General features: G+C 37.4%; 1 protein-coding gene across 1 annotated transcript in view; it reads left to right on the top strand.

Annotated features, from left to right (window-relative positions):
* Nucleotides 1–14,595, top strand: part of ARHGAP15 (Rho GTPase activating protein 15) — a 493,308-nt gene that overhangs the window by 149,671 nt on the left and 329,042 nt on the right. The gene's annotated exons all lie outside the window — the stretch shown is intronic.

The following is a 14,595-nucleotide window of genomic DNA, read 5'->3' as shown; positions in this document are numbered from 1 at the left end:
TGCTTTCCTTTCATTTTGTTCAAGGAGGCTTTTAATATGTAATCACTCTCCTGGGTTAGGGTGGGGTGGGGTGGGGTGTGCTGGCATGCATGGTTTGCTTATGTTTATGTTTTAAAAGTAAGTATTCTTTTCTAATAATTTTATATTTTAAAATGGAACGTGATGCAGTAATCATAGTGATGAGTCCAAGCAAAGGGGAAGGTGCTTCAGGAGCTCCACCTGGAGTGTCTTTTTCAGGGACATTATCTCTAATTAAATGTTCAGGGCTCAATGCTACACAATCCTGGGATTGACGGAGAAAGTTCAGAAACTTATCAAACTACAGCCCCCAGGATTCCATAGCACTGAACTAAGGCAATTAAACTGGATCCATTCTACACCATAGATGCACCCCAAGGTTTTTTTTCCCCATCACTGGAAGCTTTGATGTTCTAACACAATCGCTTATAATGAAGGAATTCTAAGCAGGCAGCAACAGTAATGCACATCTTTTTTGGCCAAATTACAAGGACTGCACTTTTTGCTACTACACATTACATTTGGCAGCAAATACTTTTTTTTAGCTTCAGAGTTTTGAAAATGGAGGTTTGCATCAGGTTCAATTGTGCATTAGACTCAAGTAAATATGGGGTATCTTTTAAATGTGATGTTTTCAATTACTTTTAAAAGGTTATCTTTGAGTCACCTTGGGTCCCACATTGGGAGAAAGTGACATCTATATAATATAATTCAATCAATAAATAGCTATAAACCTCTTGCATCCAATTCAAGATGTGCATTCAAAGAGAAAATGCTACAGAAAATATGTATATACAGTTATCCAGACCAGCCTTGCCAACCTAATAATATCAAAATTCTTAGCACACTATCTACTATATTTCTTCTCTGTTTTTTATCATTTCTTTCCATACTTCCCACACCTCACAGTATTTGTGATAAAGCACAAATGTCAAACTTTATTAGTTCTGTTAACATTAGGCATCATTCTTGTTTCTTTCTGCTACATTTTCTGTATGGTAAGGTCTGGAACACTTCCAGTCATTCTCACTATCATTTAGTCCTTAAAACCCAGAACAGACATTTAACCATCGGCCGGGGGGTGGGGGTGGATGTACACACACACAGAGATACTCACAACATATTTTGCCTGCAGATGCACAGGCAACAGTCAGAAGATGAATATTTGAAGCCTTCAACTGGTAGTCTTCAAGCGATAGATTCAGGATAATTAAATAAGGAAAAAAATAGCACATCATGGGCATTCCTTTATGAGTAAAAAGATTGAGCTACATAGAGAGAAAAAGAGTCCACAAGTGATTAGCAGCTGATTTTTATGAGAAATTTTCTACACCTCTCTAATTTGATCCCCCCTCCCCATATCAGTAATGAGTGTAGCAATGTTTGTTGCTTCAGCTTCATCCCAGCATCATTTCTAGTGTCATTACCATATGTATACTCGGTGGTTTGCTGAACTTAAAACACCAAAGAGCTTGTAAAAATGTGGCTCTTATGGCATCACTGATAGCAGCTTTTTGTATTAGATTTCTGTGAACTTTAATGCCACCATTTCCATATCTTGAGGCTGTTTCATGCAAATGTTGCATCTAGGTAGTCCCACAAACAAGCTACTATAATAAGTTCAGTAACTTTGTTTTTCCAAAAGAAGAAAAAGAAAAAAAAAAGGTTTTTGAACATGCAGGAAATATTAGTACATCAAACAGTGAAAGACAAGGTAGTTTAACTTGTTGGTTTGTTTGCAAAAACTCGAAAGTAAATATACTGTAGCTAAAAGTATTCCATTTTTATCTGCCTGCTGCAGTAATGGCTGTGTTACTTCAGGGCTTACACTTCAATAATTGATCAGGGTTTGTATAGCACTGGCTAAGAGCAAAAATAAGAGTGTTGCTTTGAACAAACTGCTGCAATGTTGTAGCATTAGGCACAGAAACAAGATTCTGGAAATATAGATATATATATTAAAAAAAAAACAGGAAAAAAGATGGATAAGTTGGAGTAGTAAATACTGCTCCGGGCTAGAAAGTAATGAGAATTTTTCCATAGAGAGTTTTGACCTGCTATTCAAAATTGTTTCTTGTCTTAATAAATCCTAAAAGTGTAATTTACTTGCAAAAAGGAAAGAACAAAGGCACCCAAACTCTTTTGATAACAACACTTGTTAAGGTTGATAACTCGAGCTTCAAATGTGTGAAGAAAAATGTGTGACAGTTTGTTTCAAGGTGACAACCTAAGTGTTCAGATACTTTCATGTTATGCTGTTTTATAAAGCTCTGTGGTAGCAAATGCTACACACTCATACACATACAGAGAGCGAGAGCGAGAGCGAGGGATAGAAAAGTAAGACAATATATACCATAGTCTCCCATCGGTTATCACCCCTTTAAAGCCATTTACAAGTGTATGAAATTGAATCATATTAATTTCTCCAAGGGAAGATTGCATATCTTCATCTGCCCCCTTGATTTATTTTTTCAGAGACATATGAATAGCTTCTTAAAATGACTACAATTACCTATATTTTCCCTTTAACTTATATCTTTGTTTCTAAATAAGAGGTATTATAGGCTTTGTGTGTGAGTCCTGTTGTCTATAAAACAGATTTTATGAACAATTGTTATTTTTATGGATATGTCACTGTTTTGTCAAACCGAGAAGGGAAAAAAAACCTTCTTTAACTTTTAAAAATAGTATCAGACCAGAAAAACATGAGAAATTCTCAAAAGAAGCTTAAATGCCATCATTCTCATTCCCTCTTGTACTTCGTGTAGGTGTTGCAAGAACCTCAAAACAGTGGGAGATTTTACATAGCATATGTGCTGTCATACCTAGTCAAAAAGAAAAATGAATGTAGAGATTTTCATAGTTAAGTCTCATTACTGAGAAAGTGTATGAGGAATTTTTTTTTTTTAAAAAATCAAGTTTGCAGTAGCAAAATATGGTTAGGAAGTAATTTATTTCCCTCAAGATGTTATAATTTTTTTCCTCATGAAATCTCCAGAGTAGCCACATCTAAATAAGAACCCAACAGACTTGTAATCAAAAGGAATCTGTTCTCTGTTGCTCATAAACGCAAAACAACAAATATGCTCAATGGCATGGCAGTATTGAAGCTGATCATTCTTTCACAGGTGTAGTGAATTCCCATTGTTGGAGACTGGAAGGATACTTTTACATAAGTATTCCAAAAATAGTTAGCTTACATTAAAATTACAATTTTAAAAATCAACCCTTCACTTTCTGCATGACTTTACAATTGAAAGAATGTTAATTCTACCACCATCTCTCATACATGTTGGCGTTGGCTGTAATGTAGAGCATGATCCAGCACTTGGACCCTGTGATAGTCCTCCTCCACCATACAATGCAGTATGGTGGAGAAGGACTTAAATCAATAAATAGTTTTCTAAGATCTACTGAGACACTCACTGGAACACCTCAGCAAGCGAGAGTCCAAAAGTGGCAAGCTCAAACCCAGAACCTTAATCAGTGGCTGATACCAAATGAGAGACTGCCTCCTAGGCACACAGAAAACTTGGTGACTTGGAAGGCGCTGAACAGACTGTGCTTTGGCACCACGAGATGCAGAGCCAACCTTAAGAAATGGGGCTACAAAGTGGAATCCACAACATGAGAATATGGAGAAGAGCAAACCACAAATCACCTACTGAGCCCTGCTACATGTAACCTGAGCCCTGCTACATGAGCAATGGAGGACCTTCTTGCAGCAACACCAGAGGCACTCCAAGTAGTGAGCTACCGGTCAAAGGACATCTAATAGAATACCAAGTCTGCAAACTTTGTGTTTTGTTTGTTTGTTTTTTAATGCAATACAACTGTTCTGGTTCACTCCTGACACGATTGAGTCCCCCTAGGGGTGAGAAAAGCGGTATAGAAATACTGTAAGTAAATGAATAAATAAATAAATAAATAAAACCATACAATGTGACCACATCCTTGTAACTCAGAAACTAAATTTGAACAGCTACCAACAGCAAAGCCAAACTGAAATATACTTATATTTTAATATGGGGGGGGGGGGGGGAGTTTCATTACAACTAACTAGTTATTTGTGACAACTTACTTCCATAATCTGCCTCTGATTTAAGAATAGGCCTGTGCTTCCTCCTCCGCACATCAAATTCTTAACTGGTCTGGATCTAATTTATTATAACTATACCAGTAGTTTTGATCTGGTCTCCATCTCTTGTGCCAATTTAATTCTTTGTTTCTAATCCTCACATAACAAACAAGGGGAGTGGCTTCTGTCAGGACTGAAATCCCTCAGTGCAATTTTAACAGACAAGGTCTCAGACAGAATGTTGGCCTGAGACATTTTTTTTCTTTTTTACCACTTTTAAAACTTTTGCGTAATGAAGTTAGTGAAAATAACAATAATAACAACCATAAAATAGCAAGACCAAAACAAAGTTAAAACAAGGCCACTTTATTTCTCCTGGGACTTATTTAATTGAGTTGTGTCTGAGAATGAGCAAAGAAAGGGGACCAGCTGATGGTGGGTCTTAGCTGAGGACAAGTGTCAACCTAGGAACCCCCCCTCCCCCTCCCAGTCCTCCCTTAGGTGAAACACTCAGTCTGTATAGTTTGGAAGGCCAAACTAGGAGACCCCTCCCCCCCCCCAAGACTCAAGCCTGAGGTTAGCCCCATGAACAGAGTCCTCCACAACCTCACAGAATCAAAAGAGGTAATTCCAGATCCCAAAAGGGGATACCAAGATGTACACTGAAGTATTGTTCTCCCACAAAACATGCCACTGACAAGGGACAAACATCCACTTTGTTCCTTTCCTCTGCCATGCCAGGTAACATGACTTTCACCCTTTCCTGAATTCCCCCAGGATTAGTCTCTTCTGACAAATGGATGCCATCAGCCCTTTAGAGTTCTGAGTATTGGAAGATTATGTCAGGATGCTAGAGAAAGTGACCCAAACTTTTGCTGACGGCAACCAAAATTCCCTGTTTACCATCCACACCCTCTCATGACACACCTTTAATATTTTCTAAGGGTCGAACTTCACATTAATTTTTTCCCAGTTGGAATGTCCTGATTTTTATTAGGAACCTCTCCTCTTCCCTCCCCTCCATACATGCACACCATGCAGTGATGTAAGGTTTGATTCTTTCTTTACCAGATGCAGGTTTACTAATAATGGGAAGGGCTTGAGATGACTGTAAAAAGCTTCCATTGGTGCTAGTGAAGTAAATGAAATATTTTGTTCATCCTGGCTACTTCTGAAGCATTTAAAAAGTTAGAGCAAGTGTCAAAATATACTAACTGATGGTTAATTTATGGTGAAAGGCAGTGTGTCAAAGTCATGCACACACTTTTCCAGGGTGTTGGCCTAGAGAAACATTTTAGACTGCTTGTAGCCTCTGTTATGCATGAGCATAAGCTGGTTTTAAAATGAAGGGGAAAATATTATGCTGCATAAGTAGGTCAACCATCAAATGCATGATTTTTATATTTGCTCATTTGTGATTTCTAGAAATGATTTTCACTTATCTCTTGGCAGTTAAGAAATTTTCTGATGAGCTGCTGATTTGTAAGAACAAGAATGAGAGGAAGATTTTGGTGGCATTATTTCCAAAACCTAGCAGTAAAAAGTTGTAAAGCTGAGAAAAAAGCTTCACATCAAAAGGAAAGGATGATAACCCAATTAAGATTCCTCTACATAATCCCATAAATGGGTTCCAAGTCATGTAAACAAAACGAAATATGTACAAGGTGATATTATGAAGTCTTGTATAGTTTTTTTAGACTGCGGGCAGTCCCTGTGTATACAAGTATATGAAGGTAACATGGTCAACATATAGGAGACATTATTATGTTTAGAATAGAGCTCAGTTGTACGATCAAGTGAATGGCAACCATTAAATACCAAAAATGAAAGAAGTGGTGATGGACTAATGAGCCATCATATGAAAGACATGGCAAAGCTAGATAAATGTGTTTGTGATTCACTGCAAATTAGTAGAGTGAATCGCTTAGACAATTGAAATTGGATTGCAAATCTCATAATTCCTTCTCATTGCCTGTGTATAGTTGTACAACAATGTTTGGAGGTTGTCATTTTTTTGAGGTTAAATATTCCAGCTGGACTGATGGACATCAGTATCGTATCTGGACACTATAAAGATCCAAGCAGATGATGCTGAGCATAATATACCTTCAACCAGTCACCTAGTCCTTCGTTTGAATCATGCTTAATAGGTGCTGAGAAAAGGTTCTGATTGGATGTACAGAATGCTCTAGAGCAGTGGTTCCCAACCTTTGGTCCTCCAAGTGTTTTAGGCTTAAACCCCGACAATTCCTAACAGCAGTTATGGTAGACAAAATACAGTCTGGGGAAATTATAGAGATCTCAATGAAAGTTAGCATGTTAAAGAAGTTGCTGTTATAGCCCAATTCCCCGATCTTTGCTAGGACTGTTGTGCACCATTTTGAGTGGTGGAGTTCGCTCAAGGTGAGTTGGGTCAAAGAGTTACTGTGGCTTTGATAGTGAATATATAGCCAAAATTTTATGATGTTTAGCCAGGCAGTGGCCTCTATAGAGTACTGGCCAGATTCTAGACATAGAACTGCATACAGGACACAGTTTGGGACGCCGAATAATTTGAGGAGAAAATTTGAGTGGAAAGATCTGATGGCACTATTATTAGGGGTTAACCAAATGGGAGCTTCATAGAGTAGTTGTGCTATCGCCTTTGCTTGAAATACGTGCAGAACTGGGGGGATATATTGGTTGCCTCTGGAGTGGAAAAACTTCCTGATGGCACTGTTGCTTGATGGGGCCTGGGCCAATGTGTATTTTAAATGAGTGGATCATGACAGATTATTACTGAACAAAGTCCTAGGTATTTGATTATTTTTTTTACTTGCTCCATATAGTGGCCCTTTATCTTCCAGACTTGCTTTTTATTGCTTTCCCCAAAAACCAGGATCTTGGTTTTGGGTCAATCAAAACAACTTAATTGGCGCTGAGCAAGCAGGACTTTCCAAAGGGAAATTAACATTAGATCAGGCCCATGTCTTGGGCCACTTAGCCAACAAATATTCTTAAAAATAGCCCTAATAAACTAAGTGTGGCCTTCTTGGATCTCAAGGGGACATTTGATTCCATGAACAGAGAAAGGCTTTGGGAGAAACTAGCAGCCCTTAATACTGACCCAATACTTCTTTTCATGATTAAAAAGCCTGCACAACCAAAATCTTTGCCAGGTAAAAGACCACAGGGGATTTCTGTCGAATATGATCCAGGGAGTCAAACAAGGGTACGTACTTGCCCCACTCCTATTTAACATCTTCTTGTATGGTCTCGATATAGCCCTGACCCAAGTAGATGGGCATAGCCCCAAGATTGTCCCAAAACATGCTATCCTCTTGCTATTGGTGGATGATGCAGCCCTAAAAAGATTCCTGCATAAATTTGTTGACTTTTGTGAATGAATGATCTGCAGGTGAATGATAAAACCAAGGAAAGTATGTAGGAACTGGAGTCAGTCAATGCAATGCCATCTTCCTCATTTTGTATGAGGTTCGTCTCTCAAATGTGTGTTTTGTACAGTCATGTAGATGAATATGGGAATCTGAATTATTTCATCAACTCTTTAACACGACAGAAAGTATCATGAAATAGGTTTGATGATAATGATGTCAGCATCCCCTTTTAGTTCATCATGTTGCTGTCATTACAGAATATGAAAGCATCCTCATTAAAGGAAATTAAGGATCTCAATGTGCTTTCTTTTGTATCAATAAATCCAAATATCAAAATATAACAAAACCATGCCCTTTGGAATTGGTCACATTCACAATTAAGCCATATTTGTCAGTGTAACTGATCTGAATGGGTCAAATAAGAACATAGTGTCTTCCCTGATTTTACAAAATTTGTAAGTGACATTTTCATGAAGTTAAAACACTATATTTTAAAGATGAACATGATAAGGAAATAGCCAAGTGAAACAAGAAAATGAAATATGTTGAAATATAAATAGCAATTTGATCACTCTATATTATGACATGCTTTGCTTCACCAGAACATAAATCAACTCAAATGAAGCAAAGTTAATTATGTCCAAATTCCAAAAGAAAAGTTGTGCTGGATTCATGCAACAAAACCTAATTAAAGCCAAATCTCTCAAAGAAGCAAAATAAAAAACAATATAACCCAATTTTTAAAGTATAAAGTATTAGTATTGTTTGTGCTCCAAAAACACTTCTTATGTTTGTACTGTAAAATATTCTGAAATATAATGGAACAGAAAAAAGTATAATTCTAGAGTGCAAGTTGTCCTTAATTCACAAATTATTAACTGGCTCCCAAACAGCATGTACAGAACTGAATGGCATATGGGAGTTTGTTGTTATCAAGTGTCTCTTGAATAACTTGAAATAACATGCTCACATGTACTTTAAGTAAAGAAGTTGTCCTGGCCTGAGCTGTAGTCATTCATGAGTTCAACAGCCAAGTACTGAACTTTTCAGATAGAAAGTATGTCTTCTGTTGGAGTCAGTATACTGACATTTATTGAAAAGAAAGAAAGAAAAAGAAAAAGCCCTTCCAAAACAAAACAAAACAAAACCTTCTCAAGTGTTGTTTTGAAGTGAAGCCACTTCAGTGGCATTTAGCAAAAAACCTGCTCAGATGGCAGGGAAGTTGCTCCAGCGGAATGTGGCGAGGTGCCAACTGTACGGTATTAAACCACATTCCTATTGAGAATTTGTATTGACAGTATACGGTTTTATTAATATCACTTCTGTGCAAGAAACAAGAAAGATACTTCTTGTAAATGTTAACTTTTTAAAACTAAACCCTAGCTTACTTTAGCTATTATGCCTGAATATTTGCAAGTATTTCATCTTTCCTTCTTCATCTTTTCATGTAATTAATCAAGGCCCATTTTAAGCCTTGTTGTATTTCAGCGAATAACAATTTTTCCTCCAGACGCACAAGCATTAGCTTCATGTCAAGGTGTTCTGTAGCATCTTTTTCAGTTAAAAATGACATCTGGCAATAATATCAACCTCAGATCTTAGTGTTATTTCAATCTCCTTCTGTTCTACTCAGGCTTGTCTGCCCTCATATTTCTTTTTTTTTATTCCTAAAATAGTCAGTAATACTAACAGATTAGCATTTGACATTGAGATATCTCCTTATTTCCTTCTTACAAAAACAAGTGAAATTTTTCAAAAGTTTTGTTATCACTGGATTAAATTTCACAGTTGAGAATTCTGGGTTGTGTGAAAATATTGTGACTATTTTTTTATATATAATGTTTAAACCACTTGTTATTTTTGACTAGATTTGAGTCAATTTGAACCTGACAGAATTTCTATTGATTCAGTGTATGCAATTGAATGGGAATTGACAAGAAAGTTTAGACCAATGCTTTCGCACACACAACAAATACTTACACAAGTTATTTTTTTTGATATGCTGATAAAAACCCACCAAAACTTACTGCATTTGTTGCTCTCATCAAGGGACCAAAAATAACCTCACAGCAGTTGACTCTATATTGATATGCATAAAGTAGTATATTGGAATACCTTTTCTCGATGAGGATTAGAGAAACAATATATATCTTTTACATCTCTACTTAGTATTACACAATATTTGCCCTCACAAGTATGTATAATGACATTCATTTGCCTTCTTGAACCCTGAATTGAACAAGTGCTTCCCAGACTATCTGATATGGGGGACTCTCAATTCTTTTCCATACCATATTTGTTCCCAGTAGCTGGAACTCGTTTCTCAAAACTCTCCAAGAATCAGCATCTCATGGCTTGTAGACCACCACTAGTCCAGGGAACATCACTTTGAGTAGTGCTAGTCTAAAGCATTATGATAATCAGCCATATTATAAAACTAAGCATTATCAACAGACTCTCAGCATGGCTCAGTTAATAGTGGAGATATATGCAGTTGGCCCTTTGCATTGATGAGTTCCTCATCTGCAGATTCAACCAAATATGGATTGAAAATAATTGAAAAATGTGCCCATGCTCCAACAGGCCAACTGTTGCGTGCATGAGGTAAGAAGAGGCAGTATAAATATGAAGATGGGAAATTTATTTGCTGTCCTATGCCTTTTTTATCTTTCTCAGAAGGAATCCCTCAATGAGTGGCTCATGTGGTGACCCATCCCAGAATACTTACCAGAATAAAGTCAAACCTAGTGAGCAGACTGAGAGGACAATAATGAGACCATATAAATCAAGTAAAAATGGGAAAAAACATACAAATAAACACTTCTGCTTAAACATAAGATTATTTGCTGATTTTAGGTCCAATGGGTGGTCCTGGAACCAATCCCTATAGATACTGAGAATCAGCTGTATTTCAAAATTTACAAAGATTCTCTGTTCCACTTGTTACATAAATTTTCTTCCCTTTCTGTATCAGAAAGAATACATTGTCTAAAATAAACAATTGACAGAAGTTCATCAAGCAATCATATTGTAAGGATTGTAACTACATATGACATGATAATAGGAAAGTGTACAAAAGGGATAGTCATGCAGCAATATCATCTTTTCATTTGTATTCTTGAACCTAGTTACCCATGACCAACTACCATATCTCCGCCACCATTTAGGTTTGACATTTCTGTGGAAGAAACACCACATGTCCAAAAGTGACCCGGAGAAACATCCTAGAAATAAAAATGGGACAAAATTAAGGATAGTAATGGGACCATTTCCCCCCTTTCTTTCCTGCTATTTCTGTGATGTAATTAACAACAACAACAACAACAACAACAACAACAACAACTTTATTTTGTATCCAATCACAATCTCCTTGAAGGGACTCGGGTCAGTTTACATCGGGACCAAGCCCAGTCAAACAGAGTTAAAATATACACAATAAAAATACATACACAACATCATAAAAACATAATTCATCATACAGCAACCAGTAACCGAGCATAGTGGACATTTCAAAACTAAGGGATGAGGCAAGGGCTTGTGTAATACAACTGTAAGGACAGGACTGATAGAGAAATACAAGAGCCAGATAATAAGTTTAGGGCTGGAAGGGCCAAATCGAATTAGTGTTCTACAACTACAGGGGCAGGAACAATAGTAAATTGCAGGAGCCGAAAATTAAGTTATGAGTAGAAGGGCCAATTTGTCCAGTGAATCGATTAATCAAAGGCAAATTGAAACATCCACAGTTTCCGATCTTTACGGAAAGTGGACAGGGTGGGCGCTAATCTAATCTCCCTGTGGAGAGAGTTCCAGAGCCGGGGGGGGGGGGGTACCACCAAGAAGGCCCTCTCCCTCGTCCCCACCGATTGTGATTGTGACGGAGGTGGGAGTGAGAGAAGGGCCTCCCCAGGAGATCTTAGAGTTTATGCAGGTTCATAGGGGAAGATGTGATTGCAAAGTTAGTCTCGACTTGAACTGTTTAGGGCTTTGTAGAGCTTTCTTCCCTCCTGAAGCAGCTTGGTCCTTGTGTCCTTCAGGGACATCTGATTGGTGTTGTATGGACAGTGTATAGTTAGACAACATAGAGTTTTATACATGTACAGTTGACACAACATACCAATGATAACAACTGGGATAAAGTACAGTAAATGCATTCATTTTGTATATTTCAGAGCACAGGGCACAGCATCAGGTAAGGCTACAGAGAACTTGAGTTGCTTCTCCCCTCTTACTAATTGAACTCAGACTTGTTCCCCACATTTTGCAGAATAAGGTAGCACAATCCTGAATTCATAGGATCAAGCGGTACCTTTTCAGACACAAGGAGGATATTATTTCCAAAAGTTGCTGTATGTAAAGCAACAACAAACATAAAAACACTGCAAATACAAAACAAGCACAGCAGACTGAGGCTAAAACCTTTCTTCCTGCTAAGCTAGTTTTCTTCTGGCAAGCTTTATTCATATATGGGAGAATTCTGAAACGAGTTTGGAGCAGTATGGTCTACTGCCTCCTGCTGAATGTGTAAACAAGGGCTAAGCAATTTGCTTGGCACAAAAGCACCACATAGGTTTTGGATTATTGCCTTATACTGGCGCTGCAAGTATCTCCTTATGGATCAGTTAAAACCAGTGGGCAGTAATATCCATAATGTACACAGACACACAAAAGATTTAAAGCACTTCAAAATATATATTTTACTAGAGAGCAAGTTGACAGAAGATCATTTTGTAACTTATATTTCTCTTTTAAAAAAATCTAGCAGTCAATGTGAAATATTTTCAGAGCAAATCATTAACAGGAAACCTTTCCTAACAGGAGTATTTTATTTAATGTAAGCATTTTACAGATACCTTCTCTTGCCCTAGAGCAATGCAAGAGGAGCAGGTGGTAAATGTGGCAAATGGCAAGTGATGTTTTTAAATGGACACTCTTAGAACAACACACTGTAAGCTATCAATTAAAAAAGGTACATTGAACAAACAATACTACTCTCTGACCATCTCAATAGCCATCACAGCTAAATTAACTGAGGAAAGGGAGAAAGGCTTTGTTGCAAGAGAAGAGCCAGCAATTTTGCAGACCGTACCCCAAGTAAAGGCAAATGCTGCGATTAGTGCTTATTCCTTTCTGCTGCCAAACACAACACACAATCACAGCTTTAACAAAAAAAAGGGTCTGCATTGATAGCTTTCTCTTACAAGAGGATGACATTCCATACAATGTTATCGTGTGCATATTTAGACGTAAGAAAGTACAATGTGTTTAATATGGTCCATTTTCAGATAAACATGCATAGGTTTCGTGATTCTGGTGTGGTTTTATGGTTTTGATTTTTATCTTTGATGGTTTTGATTTTGATTTTTTATCTTTATGGTTTGGACTCTGATCTAGACTATACACTTTTGGAGAAATTAGATCAATAGACAGGGACATTTTACTTTGCTGGTGTCTTTGGTGGAATCTAGTTTCTCAGGGAGTATTACCAGCCTCTGACTATTCCTTGATTTTTGAAGGCTAGAAATATATTCATGTATTTTTGTTTTGCTTTTCATAAGTGTTCCATGAATATTGATTTTGTACTGACTACTGACATTCAGAAGCTGAACTTAATTTTTGTCATCTTTTTTGTTCTCTGTTTTTGTGTTTGCGTGTGACTCAGTATGACTACACCAGGCAGCGGAAATGTTCTACAAAATTAACAACACAACTTTACAAAAGTCTTGTTACACAAAAATAAAGCATTCATTTTTTTCTCCTTTCTGTGTGAGACAAAGGATCATAGAGGTGGAAGAGGCCACTAGACCATCAAGGGAAGTCCTATTGTGCCATGGAGTTATGCACAAAGCATTCCTGACAGATGGCCATTCAGCCTTTGTTTAAAAACCTCTAGACAATGAGACTTTATGCATTGTCTTGCAATTTAAATGCAATGTTGTTGGAACATGACAAGCGCTGAACACATTCCTTCAATTGTTTAATATACACTTCATGTGCAACCTACCACATATTATAATGTATGCAAGACTGTATTTACGTGATTGCATCTCTCCCTATGGACCTGTCCGGACTTTAAGATCATCTGGGGAGGCCCTCCTCTTGATCCCACCTCCCTCACAAGCGAAGTTGGTGGGGACAAGGGAGAGGGCCTTGTCGATATTGGCTCCCTGACTCTGGAATGCTCTCCCCAAGGAAATAAGACAAGTACCCACTCTGTTAATTTTCAGGATGGAGCTAAAACCTGGCTATTTAAGCAAGCCTTTAGAAATGATGCTTGTGCATCATTTAGTGAAAATTACATTACTATAATGAGACTAATGAAATTTTGTTACTATTTCATTACAGTTATTGCTCATGGGTATAATTACTATAATTCGGGAAAAATTAGGGGGCCCTATCTTACTGATTTTTAAAGCTATCGGGGTGAAACTTGCTACAGTGGTAGAATACATTTAGTACTCTTTTCCCATCAATGTTCAGAACGTTTCATTTATGGATTCTTGGCAGATTTTCAAAATTTTTGTAAACATTTTTTTAATAATAAAGAAAATCTGTTACGAATTTCAAAGTATTATTTCCATTTAACTGTATAGTCCTTATTTTGAAAATACTTGTTCTACTCCAGAAACCTTTATGGCAGAAACTTCACTAAATTTGTGGGAAATCCACAAAGTAAAATGTGCTAGATATGGGATGATGTTCCTTGCGGAAAGACAAAATTTTTGCAGTGTAATAAACTTTCATCATGTTTTTATGACAGAACCAACTAGGAACCGCCATTTATAACCCAGGAACAAAAAGCATAGTACAGACATCATTAAGGGTCATCTAGACTGTCCCCATTCTTCTGGGCAGAAAGGCAACATCCAAACTATCCTGACATCCAATAAATATGCTTCCCCTATTGAGTTGGAGCGGACCCCCAAGGGACATCCATTTAGGTCATTTTTTTTTCTAGCCCAGCACAGAGATTGGCTTACTTATTAGAGAAAGCTGTATCAGTCAGTCCTCTTTGCAGATTCTGGCTGCTATTAGGGAGGGACAGACCTGATTGGTGCTTTCTGGTGCTGATGCAGTCTGGAAAATGTAGTTTAGGGCAGGCATATGCTTGCACATGTGCAT

Source organism: Anolis sagrei, chromosome 1 (genome assembly GCF_037176765.1).
Source record: "Anolis sagrei isolate rAnoSag1 chromosome 1, rAnoSag1.mat, whole genome shotgun sequence".
In the NCBI taxonomy this organism is placed as follows: Eukaryota; Metazoa; Chordata; class Lepidosauria; order Squamata; family Dactyloidae; genus Anolis; species Anolis sagrei.
This window is presented reverse-complemented; position numbering and strand designations above follow the sequence as displayed.